Source organism: Acipenser ruthenus, chromosome 1 (assembly GCF_902713425.1).
Source record: "Acipenser ruthenus chromosome 1, fAciRut3.2 maternal haplotype, whole genome shotgun sequence".
NCBI classification, from domain to species: domain Eukaryota; kingdom Metazoa; phylum Chordata; class Actinopteri; order Acipenseriformes; family Acipenseridae; genus Acipenser; species Acipenser ruthenus.
In genome coordinates, this window is record NC_081189.1 from 101,735,391 (window position 1) to 101,750,288 (window position 14,898).

At 38.0% G+C, this 14,898-nt stretch overlaps 1 pseudogene; it reads left to right on the plus strand.

Annotated features, from left to right (window-relative positions):
• The first annotated feature begins 12,826 nt into the window (after positions 1-12,826).
• On the plus strand, positions 12,827-14,222 carry LOC117966653 (uncharacterized protein K02A2.6-like; annotated as a pseudogene).
• Positions 14,223-14,898: the final 676 nt, after the last annotated feature.

Here is a 14,898-nt window from a genome sequence, read left to right on the forward strand (position 1 = left end):
CACTGTGGTTATTGCATTTCTTTTTGATTTATACCATATCTACACAACCAGAATCACGTGATTGGCACTCACTTAATTTGCAATCACATTTTCAATGGCTGTGCATTATTTCGGTAGCCATAAAGGAAAAGTTTGCTGTTGTCTCAGTAGCAGAAGCTATTGTGTTTAAGTCAGTGTGAGATGACCAGACCTGAAGCTTTTCTTTGTAAAGGACAGCTCTATGAACATATACAACATAGAGTCTGAAAAACCAATTAAAGAAATAGACGGGTGACCTTGGACATGATAATTGCAATGCCATAGGAAGGGAAGTCATTGCCCTTAGTCCATACTGTATAATAATATTGGTTGATGATTCTTACTTAAGCTTAGCTATTATTTTGGTAACTATTTTATATGTCACTTTTCTTCAACTGGGGACTAGTTTCCCGGGCTGCCAGGTTGGAACAAAAACCAGGAAGGACAGTGGCCCTCCAGGACCAGGATTGGAGATCCCTGTGTTAGATAGTAGGGTTGCTTTATAGCAGGGGTCTCCAACCCTGGTCCTGGAGAGCTACTGTGACTGCTGGTTTTCATTTCAACCAATCTCTGTTACTTAATTGAACCAATTATTGGCTTAATTAGTCAAGATTAACAGGTGTCACAAATGGAGATTAGATAAAGGGGCATTCAGAACAGAAAATAGGAGGCACTTTTTTTACACAGAGAATTATGAGGATCTGGAACCAACTCCCCAATAATGTTGTTGAAGCTGACACCCTGGGATCCTTCAGGAAGCTGCTTGATGAAATTCTGGGATCAATAAGCTACTAACAACCAAACGAGCAAGATGGCCTCCTCTCGTTTGTAAACTTTCTTATGTTCTTATGCTCTTATATGAACAGTAAATATCACTACACACAAAAAATAGTTCCAGTGTAATGTAAACAAAATGTGTTTAAACATGTTCATTTTTATATATTAACATACGTTTTATTGTAAATATAGCATGTTAAGTACATTTCTGTATATCAATTACATTAACTTATTATAATTTTTCATTAATGGCCAAAAATAACTTAACATTTACATAAATAAGTCTGATAACACAATTTGTTTAGCTTCTCCAGGTCTGCAGGTGTTATTGGGGATAGTGTGTTGCTTTGTCATTTCCACTTCGTCTCAGTTTTTTTAATTACTGCTATGAATACATTGTTAGCTGTGTTAAATGCAGCATCTTTCACTAAATTAACTTTTCTGCTGCACGGTGGATCATTCACAAAGCGATTGATACCGGCTAGATTGATAGCTGGAAATGTAACTGCTCTTCATTTCTTACAGAAGCATACAATTCCCTACGGAGACTGTTCAGTTCTTCCTGAGAAAGTAAATGATAGGTAACAACCTTTTTCTTGAAGCCAGTTTTGTATGATGTTCACAGCCCATTTGGAAGCTTTTATTGTGTTTTTTTTGTTTCGTTCAAGTTCGAGTTGATTTAGTTCTATTTCTTTTATTCCACTGTGCCGTTTTTCTTTTATTATTATTATTATTTGTTTATTTAGCAGACGCCTTTATCCAAGGCTATTTACAGAGACTAGGGTGTGTGAACTATGCATCAACTGCAGACTTTTACAATTACGTCTCACCCGAAAGACGGAGCACAAGGAGGTTAAGTGACTTGCTCAGGGTCACACAATGAGTCAGTGGCTGAGGTAGGATTTGAACCGGGGACCTCCTGGTTACAAGCCCTTTTCTTTACCCACTTTTCTTTAACCCTTTTCTTTAACCACAGGAAATTGATCCTCATACAAGTCGGTCACGCTTTATTTTAAGGGCTGTTTTTTTGTTTATTAACTGTTAACAAACATTGTTCATTTTTAGCTTAGGGTTAGGGTTAATAAAAACCTGATTAACAGAAAATAAATAATGTACATTAACATAGCTGTTTGTTAACAGTTAATAAACAAAAAAAAAAACTGCCCTTATAATAAAGTGTGACCAGTTTTTCCATTTAAAAATATCAAAATGTGATTGTGGGTTTGACGGTCATTTTTTTAAATTAATGATAATTTACAGCTATTAAATGTTATAGAATAATGCATGTGAGTTTAAATTCAAAGCTTTTGGTGATGCGTCTGTGTTGAAAGGTTGTGTGGGATGAAGGTACGGCTGACAGAATGCAGCTAACCAATCAGAAAGCAGGATTTTTCCAAGCAGGTTTATAATCGTATTTATCGTGGTAAAGTTGAGTTCTTACCTAGGCTGTAAACAGGAACACGCTTAAAGTTTGAAACTCGTTGTCTGGAGCTGGGTGTTGAGCAGGGGCCGGTTGTAAAGGCATCTGATCCTGGAGCCAGGCTCTGATCTGAGCGGCGCATCAGTGCTCTTCAAAGACTAAAGTCATGGCTTTGTAATTCCATAACTCAGAAGCGACTGAATAATATAACAATTTGCCACACTCATCACTCATGAAAACATGGTGCCAACAATATATTGTTTTGAATGATTTGCCACAGGAATGTCTTTGGATCTTTTAATTAGACATACAAGTGATGCAATGTTTTGTTATACTTGTTTGTAACATATTTTATTATTTCAGATAGAATAATCTTCATGCGTGCCCCAGCTACTGAAACTGTCCCCCCTACCTTTGAAACCAAAGTTACGCCACTGATATCCAGGCAGTAGTTCTATAAATCATGTGTTAAATACTGCTCTGCAATTTGTTTTAATGGCCAGAAATTACCTCCATCTTTTATGAATATGGCCCTGTCACAAAGACGGCCGGAGTGGGTGGCGTCAGACCAGAAACAGGAACACAAACGACAGAGAGATGGGGTTTTGGTAAAGCTGAGCGCGTGATTGCGCTCAGCATTTAATAACAGACAGAAAATAAAAGGTTTGAAACAACAAAAACACAGGACACGGCACTGGTAGCCAAAACAAACATATACACAAAACGGACTAAACACTTAACAAACGGTGCACGGAGACAAACAAACACGGTGAGTACAAACAACTATTATATTTACGATCTTTTCTCTTATTTTAACTCTCCTTCTCCACACCCGTTCTCCACTCCCGAACACCTAACCACGAGTGACTAAACGTGCATCTATTTATACTGTTGTGCTGGGATTCAATTACTAATTAATTACTCACTTGAATCCCAGCACGTGAATTCATTACGTGAAACCCCGTGTTCACATATTATATTTTAAATGCACGTGCGTGATGTGCAATCCCGTGCCTAAATACAAATATACACTTTTTAAATACACGTGAAACACAGACCCGTTTATATCCCGTGTACCAATGACTATACACCAACATTTACACACGCAACACGCAACACATAACACACAAATGCACACAGGGGCGGGGCGCATTGCCACAGGCCCATAGTGTCTAAATTGGAGAGTAAATTACTCAATGACCCAAACCCTTATCTGGAGCACTGTATGTATTATACAAAACTAAATTAATATTGTAAAAAGAATAGCCACCCAATATTAATTAGAAGGGAGCACAGAAGTAAAATATTTACCATTAGGCCAGGTTCATATTTATACACACAAGAAGAAACATTACACTCTCAGTTTTGTAAAATATTTTGATGTAAGTGGTTTTGTCCTTGACTTGAAGCAAAAAAATAACAACAACGTTAGGCTCCACTTTGAAGATAAAATCCCACAAAAAATAACTCCCCCCTTATCTGTATTTTTTAAAAAAAAAAAGGTTATTTCTGTGCTGTAAATAAGTTGTGAATTGCACAACCACTGTCAAAAGTTTTAGGGGTCTCCATTTTAATACGCTGGGCGAAACGCAGTGTTGGGCGGCCTGCTTTTAGAAACGCAGTGTCAGGTTCATAATTTGCTAATACCTGATTTGTTGCTGTGACAAATTTAAATGTTTTTTTTTTATTAGATATCCTGAACGTACTGCAGCTCAAAGTTAGTTTAACTATTTTCTAAAATAAAAAAGCATCAGTGTAATGGTCATTGTTTTTTCACAATTTGATTATTTCTACTTTTATAGTATTTATGTTAAAATGGATAAGTCTGAACCATCATGTCTTATAGAACAATAATCCTTGTCAGAGTATTTTGCTGTGCTGTACATGTGTGAACATGAAGAATTCAAGGATATATTTCTTGCAATACAGTGTTCTATTACCATGGTAACACAGCACGTCTATATGTATTTTTGTTACAGGCTCTTTCATTGACATAGTTAGTGATTCGTTATTATGCTTACCAGTGGGGGAAGGCATTGGGTACTTCTTTTACAAGAGATGGGTGGCTGTTTTGTAATTGTGTGATACAGAGACAGGAAATGAGAGTTGTTTGGTATCCTGTAGATTCACATAGGAATAGGATAATATCTTGGACAGGGGATTAACTCTCTTGTTGTACAAAGTGGCATGACACACCGGGTGGTAAAATGAATTACACCAGCAGTCTTTTTAGAATTCATTGAAGAATGGGCTGTTGTGCTGTGCCATATTTTCTATGTCTAGAACTGATTATCTTTTACCCAAAAATAAAATAAAAACACATACAGTATACGGGTGATTACCTGTGCATTTTTTCAATCAGAGGTTATTTCATTAAGCCTTTCACAATGGTCCTATTTAAAAGCTTATATTTATTGCCCTCCAGTGTCCTTATCACTTATGTTTTCTGGAGAAAAATGCCAACATTGCCATTTTAATTTAAAATGTAAAATTCCTTGGGCAATTCACATGTCAGTGCTGTTAAAAAAATTAATAAATGACAGGCAGCCACAGAAAGCATTTGCATATTTGCTTATGATAATAAATGTCACAGCCTGCACATTTTTAAACATTGATCTATAGGGCCGGTGACATTTTTGTATAAATTTGTTTGTGGTTCATATCATTAAAAATAAAGTTTAATGGCTGATTCCATGTGCTAGTTTTGCTGATGTTCTGCAGCAGGGAGTGTTTGTAAAATCCTAGCTAGTAAAGTTGTGATTTAAGCTCCTCAACAGATGGTTGGTATGTCTATTTATCTCCTCATAGTGGACAATAAGGTCGCTCTGCCCTGTGATGAAGTGAGTGGCTGTCCTTCAGAGCACGGGAATTTATACAAGTCTGTCAGATTAACATGTGCTCTTACATTCCCAAAGACTACACTGTAATTGTCTAATATCAATGTGGCTCTTATTGAAAATGTATTAGAAAAGGGTAGAACCCAAAAGAAAACTAAATAACATTCATCTTAATTGTGAACCAATAAGGGTTCACAGTTAAGGCTTCATAGGGCGTACTAAAGCCATTGTGTTTGGTGTTGCTAAGAATTGTTTCATTACATTATCAAATCCTCTATTGTCAATGCATATGGAGCCATAAACTTTTCCAAATAAGGGGTCTTTCACAAGAATTAAGGTTATTCATGTGATAAATAATGTACATCTGAAATGACTTTGGGCTAAAATGGGTGGAGACAGTTAGGTACAAGATATGATATAGAATCAGGTGCACTGATTGTCTGAGACCTTTTTTTCATAGCAGATTCACACATCTGATTACTCCAAATTGTTATTACCTCGCACACCAATTCCAATGTTATAATAAGTAAGGAACAGATTAAGACTACTTAGAAGCCAATAAATGAAATATCCTTTATGTCTGGCTTGGTAACTTTACAAGGCCGTGTGTATCCTTTCTGAAACAAATACTGCTAATGGTGAGTTGGAGAAAGGAGCATTGTGGATATAGCACAACATATACAACTGAAAATGACCTTAATCCATTCCAGATTATATCTGGAAATGTACTATTATTTAATGATTATACACATTTTTGCGAATCAATGTAAACAACTTATTCCCAAAGGACAGTGTTGTAACTGGTATAGTGTGTTGTGATAGGATCAGGTATAGGTTTCCTGTCAATTTCCACACAAGGAGTGGTGTCTGCTTTTGAGTGATTATTGTAATGTATTAGTATAGGACACTGTGAAGGAGGTTCAGTTCTGTGCATGTTACTGATTTTGTGCATACTGTCAGTGATTCTCATCCTGGGACTGGTATTTGTGGCTGTGGGAATGGGCTTGGGAAAAAGTTGGAATACCATGGCATTTACTGTAGGAGCAACATTAGACACATGAGATGCTAATCTGAACTCATCCACTAAAAATACATTTGGCCTCCATAGCACCCATCCCACTTATGCAGCAGCATGCCAGTCTCAATCCATTCCACAGCTGTGGTTTACTAGTTCTGAAAGTTATTAAATTGACCATCTGCTACTTATTTGAAGGAACTTATTTTTATTCATACTCTCACTTTTTAATTGTGTTTGCTTTGGTTAGCAGCACATAGAGTTGATTCTCCAAGGTGTGGTCAGCAATGGGAACTCTGCCTTTCCAATCAGCATGAGAACTCTGCCTGTCCAATCAGCTATGGGAACTCTGCCTGTCCAATCAGCTATGGGAACTCTGCCTGTCCAATCAGCAATGGGAACTCTGTATGTCCAATTTACATGCAACAAGACTGTGTGCTTTGGGTTCTAAAGCTTTAGTATTTGTTTTACTGATCTGGTTGAAAAGGGAATTACATGACAGCATTGTCAACTTGCCTTGCTGAAGGCCACTGAGTTAATGGACTTTTAGGCTGATATTTAGGTTCCTTGTTATTGTTGTACTTGAGTATTAAAGTGCAGATGAGCCACAAAATACTTTAATATGTGTTTAATTGTGTTTGTACCGTGATTCCTTGCTGTTTCGCTATTGGATGTCCACATAAAGAAAATATTCAAAATAGTGAATTAGTAAAGTGCCTTATATGGTGACGTATAGTACATGACAATTTACTATGAATTAGTGAACAGTGAAATAATGAGGAAGCGCTGTAATTTAAATTCAACAACCATCCTCAATGTTACCACATCACATCACATCACATGATTGCGCTATCAGTGGTTCTGCTAATTAAAATTAAAACTGAGTGCATTCTTTAACCCTGTTTCAAATGCATGCATCAAACATTCATTGCATATTCATTGCAGTGTCCAAGGAGGCTAAGATAATGAAAAGTAATATCTGAATAATGTTACATTAACATATTGAATTGCATACTGCTTTGTAGTTTCCGATATACTAAATGAAAAATTGACAAATGAATAATGTGACATTTCGAAAATCGAACATGAAATACTGTACTACTATTATGGTTTCCGGTAGACTTTTGTGATAGCATTTTGTAGGTTCTTTGATTACATGATGCTAAATAAAAGATCTAAATTATGTTCATATAGGTTTTTTTAATGTCTCAATCCTAAAATTCTATGTGATGCAGATCACTTGGCCACAGCTGTACAGGGAGCTCTGCATTGGACTTTGTGCTCCTGTGGGTTAGCGAGAAATTAGAAGAGTTACCCTCTTTGCTTCCCAAGGTGGATCCTGCATCTAGGGTTCAGTAGCTTGTTCTAATTGTTGCTTGAGTTCAGCAGGTGAAAAGAGACAATTGGCTTAACAGCGGGAATGGAGGTCACCTGATCTTCTGTCCTCCTCCTGTAAAAATGTATTTAGAAAATGTGTGTGTCTATCTCTCTCTCTCTCTCTCTCTCTCTCTCTCTCTCTCTCTTTTATTGTTAATATTTTTTCATAATTTTATAACAATTTTATTATCACTCCTCTTTTGAAAAGTTGTTTGTCAGTGTTTTGTTTTACATAAACAAAAAAATAAGGTGTACCAGATCCTTTGGGAAGATGCATTGATTGTTTGAGACATTTTAGTTTTTATATAGGAACACTGGGTCCTAATTCATATATTAGACCATAAAGTAGCAGATTGTATCGTCCAGTGCGTCCAATATAGAAAAAATATCTTTGCAAACAAGTTATTCCCAATTTACATTGTTGTAACTGGTATTTAAATAGAGCTTTATGATAGTACTGTGCTTTCAGGTTCCACCAAATGTTCTTTTGAATTGCTGCAGGTGTGCTACCCATTTTAATTGTTTGCACTCTGTGATTATGAGCTAATTTTACACTACTTTTTAACAGTCTTAAATGCAATTATGTGACATTATGGTTTATGGGTAATACGTATTAGCATGTTAATGAGCTTGATTAAGCCTGTTCTAATTAAGAAAATGCTTTAATTTAGAAATGTTAAGAAGGCTTCTTCTTCTTAAATTAGATAACTACTATTAAATCAATTTGACAAAGCAAGAAAAGGTGATTTATAAAATAATTATGATATTTAAGCAAATATGTTAATAGTTTAAATAATGCATGCATTACTAATATGACCGCAATGAACTGCCAGGTCAAAAGTTTTTTTCTTTTTTTTTTTTTTTTAATTAAATATGAATATCATCCTTATTGGGGTATGCATGAATAGCTGGTCATGGCGTGCGTGCGTGCGTGCGTGTGTGTGTGCTCATTCTGTATTTGAGATGGATGGGTGTGAGTCTGTGCCTGTGTTTGCCCTGGCAGTTACAAAGTGAAAAAATAAATAAATAAAATAAACTTCCATGGCAAACAGAATGCCTGGATCTCAATTCAAGTAGTGAGCATGTTTGGGATGAACTTGAATAATGCATTCACCATTACAATCATATGCCTGCCTTTCTTCACCAATTGCGTGAAATATAATTTCAATTGAATATTGATTAACTCAATTGACTTCCCCTGTGTCACCTTCCAGCACCTTGTACAGTATATATGTCATGTTTTCACAAGGCTGAAGCTGCATCTCCCTATTGCAGTTTTAGATGCAGATCTTACAGGCTTTTGCATAAGGATCAGTACCACTCAGTTGGCAGGTGCTTCTGCATCCAAGACTGCATAAGAGGTGGTAATCACTGACCATCCTGGCTGCCCCTGGTAGCCTTAAACACCATTGACAACATGCAGTGATACTCAATTTATCTAATAAATAAAACATGGTCTACACTGTATGCAAATTAACACATGAACTGATAATGAAGCCAACCTTTGGATGGTGTTGATGTTCCCCTTGATAATAGTAATTAGTTTGAAACATCCTACTCAGCCAATAGTGACAAAAAACATCCCTGGATGTCTGCCAAAAAGATTTATAATTATATATTGTTTTAGCCAATATAAATTCTGATGTCCACAGAGGATTCTATCCATCTATAATTAATGAACGGAATTCCCTTTCAGAGTTTTTAAGATAACATTTCCATTACTGCGCAACACACATAGTCAGCACTCGGATATCCATTACCCATACACACATCAGACGCTTTTTACCACCCTTGTATTAAGAATAAAATCAATTCCCATTATATATATAGGAGGCTGTGTGGTCCAGTGGTTAAAGAAAAGGGCTCATAACCAGGAGGTCCCTGGTTCAAATCCCACCTCAACCACTGACTCATTGTGTGACCCTGAGCAAGTCACTTGTGCTCGTCTTTCGGGTGAGATGGAATTGTAAGTGCAGCTGATGCATAGTTCACACACCCTAGTCTCTGTAAGTCACCTTGGATAAAGGCGTCTGCTAAAATAAAACAAGATATGTAACAAATTAATGCACTTACTCGTCACACGTGATTTCCGACTCAGTCACCTATTTTCTGATACAAAGCCCATCTCTTCAATGTTACAATGTACTTGTTTATCCGTCACAGCCCGGGGTTTTTTTGTTTTGTTTGTTTGAGTGTCCCGTCCCTTTGTTTATTATTTATTTATATTATGATTTATATGTTTATATGACGACGAAAGCCGATATTATTTGTTATTGTTTTGTGTTTTTGATTATTAAACCTTGTGAGGATGCGTGACTGATCAGCTACTGATTATTTAACTAGCTGACAGTCACGCATCCTTACTAAACTCGTGCAGACTATGGCCGAGGGGTAATAAAATAATTAACAGCTAGTTGACCCCTCGACCAGAATATAAAAACCTGCAGCGCTCTACTCTCGAGGAGTGTACAGAAGAGAGTATGGGAGAGCGAGCGAGCGAGCGAGCAAGGTGGGAGAGAGATTTAAGATCTAAAACAACTGCTAAGCATGCTGGTTTTACCCAGCACGATACTTATTTGTTTATTTCTATTTGTTTGGCCAATGTGCCTTTTGTTTGTAGTGTGTTGTTTGTTTAAATCTTTTGTTTGTTTTATTATTTACTAAAAACACTGAGCGCCGTAGCGCTGCAGTTTCACCACCGCCATTCATTGTTTTGGTTTCTGTTCCTGGTCCGTGACGTCACCACCCACACGCCACTCAACAACTCGGTCACACATGCCAAATCATTCTTTTGAATACTGACTTTGGATACTGTTAATTCTGGAAACTGTTTTTTTTTTTTAATCTTTTGCTAAATTGCTTTGCCTTTTAGGTTTCACATAGTTCTGTGCATGGGTAACGTTTTGATTTAATTTTGCTGTTGGGTCGTTAACAGGGAATTTTATGTACTGCTACAATACGTTCCAGATTTAAAAGTATTTACTGTATTATATAGTCCACGTGTCCACAGTCGTCCCTTTTGGAAAGTCATATTTTCAGAATCATATCGTTCTGAATTAAAATACTACTTCTGTTGAAAATATAGTACTGTACCAACAAAATGGAAGCCTACTTATTTTAAAACACAGTCCTTTCAGCTATGTATTTTTGACATTGTATCTTTTTTGTGTTCCCTGAAAAAATGGACAAGGGTTGAAACGGGCCAAAATGAAATAATCACACTCATTTAATCGTCATTGAAGTCAAAATTTTATGGGTCGGATATGTGGGTGCTGACTGTGCTTTGGTAAATCAGTAGCATAACCATGGTAAACTTCTAGAAGAGTAGTAAGCCAGTAATATTTAGCTTTGATTGAGTACTGAAAAATGTGTCAACATTCAATCAGGAATTTTATTTTATTGTAAAATTAAACATGATTGTAGATGTCTTTGGAATTAAAATGTGGTATTTTAAAAATTGATATTTCTGTTTTGTAAATTGCGTCAGTATATCGTTTAAATTACTGTCTTTCAATAATAATATGCAGCCATGGTTGCTGCTCACATCTTTATATATAGATGCATTATGATTATTATTACCTCATATTAGGTTAATATTTTGATGTTTTAGATTTTAATTTTAGACCAGGAGCTGGTTTACTGAGAAAACAATCTACTCATCCATAATTTGCATATTAACTTTACCAAACCTGCATTATAAAAACATTTTTTATAACGATTAAGAAGTTAGTTGTGTAATTAAAATGTTTATATTTCTTAATTTGCTTTTATATGTCTGCTGTGTCTTTTCATCTGCCATTTCTCTCTGTCTCCAAATCCTTATTTTTCTTTTTCTATTTTCTTTCCCCTCCTTAGAAGAAACATTACATTTTTTGATTTAATATTTTTACATTTTGTTTAATTTCTGTAAGTTGCTTTCGATAAAAGCGTCTGCTAAGTAATTAAATAATAATAAATAATAAGAAGCTCTGAGACGCCAAGAAAACCTTGCTGTTCAATCTGTGTCAAGTTACTGTTTTAATTATTGTACACTGTAGTAATGTGGTTTAGTTCTAGTCAGGCAAGCGGCAGCTGCCTAGGGTCCTATTGTATAACGGGAAGCCTGTTGTTGTTTTGGCGCGTTCAGTAGTAGACTACTAGTGAGTTGTACCCACAGTACCGTCATGCAAATAAAGACTGTGAACTTCCACCTGAGTCTTCTGCCTATTCCCTACAGAATATAACATTGGCGACGAGGTAGGCCTTTAAAACAATTAAAAACAGAAATTAGGGAGTATGGCAACTTATGGGAAAATAAGCGAATTTGAGCCTTACTCAAATTCGCTGCAATTCCGAAAACTGAGGACTTGCTAGCAGTGTTAGGGGGAGGTCAGAAATTTACAAAGCTGGACATGTCTCAAGCATATCAACAGATGATATTGGATGAAGGTTCTAGGAAATTCACCATAATTAATATGCACAAAGGGCTGTATCAACATACCAGACTGCCTTATGGAGTTTCTTCAGCGCCAGACATTTTCCAACGAACAATGGAAAGCCTGTTGCAGGGCATCCCACATGTGGTGGTTCGCATTGATGATATACTTATCACAGGGAAAGATGATGCAAGTCACATGAATCACCTAGACAAGGTTTTGAATAGACTTTCAACAACAGGTCTGCGATTGCGTTTGGACAAGTGCTGTTTCCTGGCATCTGAAGTAGTGTACCTGGGATACAGAATTGAGGAAAATGGGGTTCATCCTGTTGCAGAAAAAGTTACAGCCATTAAAGAGGCTCCCAGACCCATAAATCTTACACAATTGAGGGCATACCTAGGCATGCTGAATTATTATCACAAATTCTTACCAAATGTGTCTACCATTCTAGAACCACTGCACATTCTGCTACGGAAGGAGACTGTGTGGAAGTGGGGGAGGGAAGAGGACCAACCCTTTCAAAAATCCAAAGCATGCCTCCATTCAGACAAGTTATTGGTGCACTTTGATGCTGCTATATCTATCCTGTGATGCATCACCTTATGGACTGGGGTATGTCTTGTCACACAGATTATCTGATGGCTCAGAGCGACCTATTGGATATATTTCTCGCTCCCTGACAACAGCAGAAAGGGGATATTCCCAGCTGGAAAAAGAAGGCCTGGCGATTATTTTTGGCCTTAAGAAGTTCCACCAGTACCTTTATGGTAAGCATTTTACCATACTTACAGATCACAAGCAGTTATTAGGTCTATTCAGAGAAAGCAAAGGCATTCCACAGCTTGCAGCTGCCCGAATTCAGAGGTGGGCATTAACCCTAGCAGCCTATGAGTATACAATCTCCTACAAAGAGGGGACAAAACATGCCAATGCAGACGCCTTAAGTCGTCTCCCCTTGCCAGAAATGCCGGGAGAAACACCGGAAATTGGAGATGTGATTTTGCTGATGGAACATCTAGAGGGAACCCCTATTCAAGTGCAGCACATCAAGACTTGGACTCGCCAGGATCCTGTGCTTTCAAAAATTCACCAATTTGTACTCGGTGGATGGCCCCAAGTGTGTTCAGCTCCAGCACTGAAACCTTTTCTGGTCCGCAAAGATGAACTGAGTGTGGAGGACGGGTGTGTGCTATGGGGCAGCAGGGTGATTATTCCCCCACAAGGCCGACAGCGAATGGTGGAAGAGCTGCACGAAGCCCACCCTGGAATATCCTGCATGAAGGCCCTGGCCCGCAGTTATGTTTGGTGGCCAAACATGGAGGTTGACCTGGAGACAGCAGTAAAAAAATGCCAAGTGTGCCAAGTAAACCAAACAGCACCTGCTGAAGCACCTCTGCACCCATGGGAGTGGCCGAACCAGCCGTGGATGAGACTGCATTTGGATTTTCTGGGCCCTTTCATGGGTAAGATGTTTTTCATATTAATTGACGCACATTCAAAGTGGATTGACGTCCACACAATGACCTCAATCACGTCTACAATGACCATAGAGAAACTGCAGCACAATTTTGCAACACATGGATTGCCAGCCATGGTGGTCACGGACAATGGCCCCAGTTTTGTGAGCACTGAATTTGAAACATTCCTGTGGAAAAACGGGATCAAGCATATCAAGACATCTCCTTATCATCCCGCTTCAAACGGATTGGCGGAGAGAGCTGTCCGCACATTCAAAGAAGGAATGAAGAAAATGACGGGGGGGGAATGTGGAAACAAAAATTGCACGTTTCCTTCTAAAGTACAGAATAACCCCCCAGACTACTACAGGGGTAAGTCTGTCTCAATTATTAATGGGACGCCAACTGAGAACACACCTGGACCTAATGCACCCCTGCCTGTCGAACAAAGTCTCCCAGAAGCAAGCAAAGCAGAAGAACCTGCATGATATACATGCTAGAGATCGGGAACTAGCTGAGTCTGATGCAGTATATGTGCAAGGTTTTCAAGCACATGGAAACAAATGGATACCAGGTACAATACTTGAAAAAATAGGGTCAGTATCATGGAAAGTTGTGACAGAGGACAGTCAGATCATCAAAAGGCACCAAGATCACGTGCGCCTCCGTTTGGATCAGAGCCCCACCACCGCTCCACGGGGACCACAGCCACTGGAAGACTTCGGTCCCAGCACAGTCACAGGGGAGGAGAGCATGAGTACACCTGTAGTGCAGCACAGCAATGAAGAGATCCATCTATCCGGCCCTCAAGATAAAGAGCCAGAAGTTGAACCACGCTACCCCACTAGAGATAGGAAGGCACCTGCACATTTCAAGGACTATGTAGTAAAAGGGGCAGAATAATCCCCTTATGGTGCCTCGAGTATGGACCAGTCTACACCCATGCTCTTAGTTAGAGTTCCCACTAAATGTTAAAATGTTGTTCCCTTTCAGTTGTTATGTTTTATAACTACATTCAGACTTTGGTACTAAGAGGGGAGGAGATGTAGTAATGTGGTTTAGTTCTAGTCAGGCAAGCGGCAGCTGCCTAGGGTCCTACTGTATAACGGGGAGCCTGTTGTTGTTTTGGCGTGTTCAGTAGTAGACTACTAGTGAGTTGTACCCGCAGTACCATCACGTAAATAAAGACTGTGAACTTCCACCTGAGTCTTCTGCCTATTCCCTACAGAATATAACATACACCTACAAAATTGGACATGTGTTTCAGTATAAAGTGTTCAATACGTACTTACTGAGCATGCATTCGTTACAAATACATACAAGTACCACCAAATGGTACCAGTGCCAATGGCCTCTCTGCACAATGCTATACATAAAATGTCCACATGCAGCCTTTTAAAGGAAGGAGCCAGTTGTTTTTTTGTTTTATCCCATTAACATTGTTTTAATCAGATCAGTAATTGTGTATTTGTTTGTGCCTGTTTCTAAATAGGGCCCATTGCCAATAATAAAACAACTTCAAGTAATAATGTAACTGCTGATACTGCAACCAAGTAATTTTTTCCAAGTTTTAAAATAT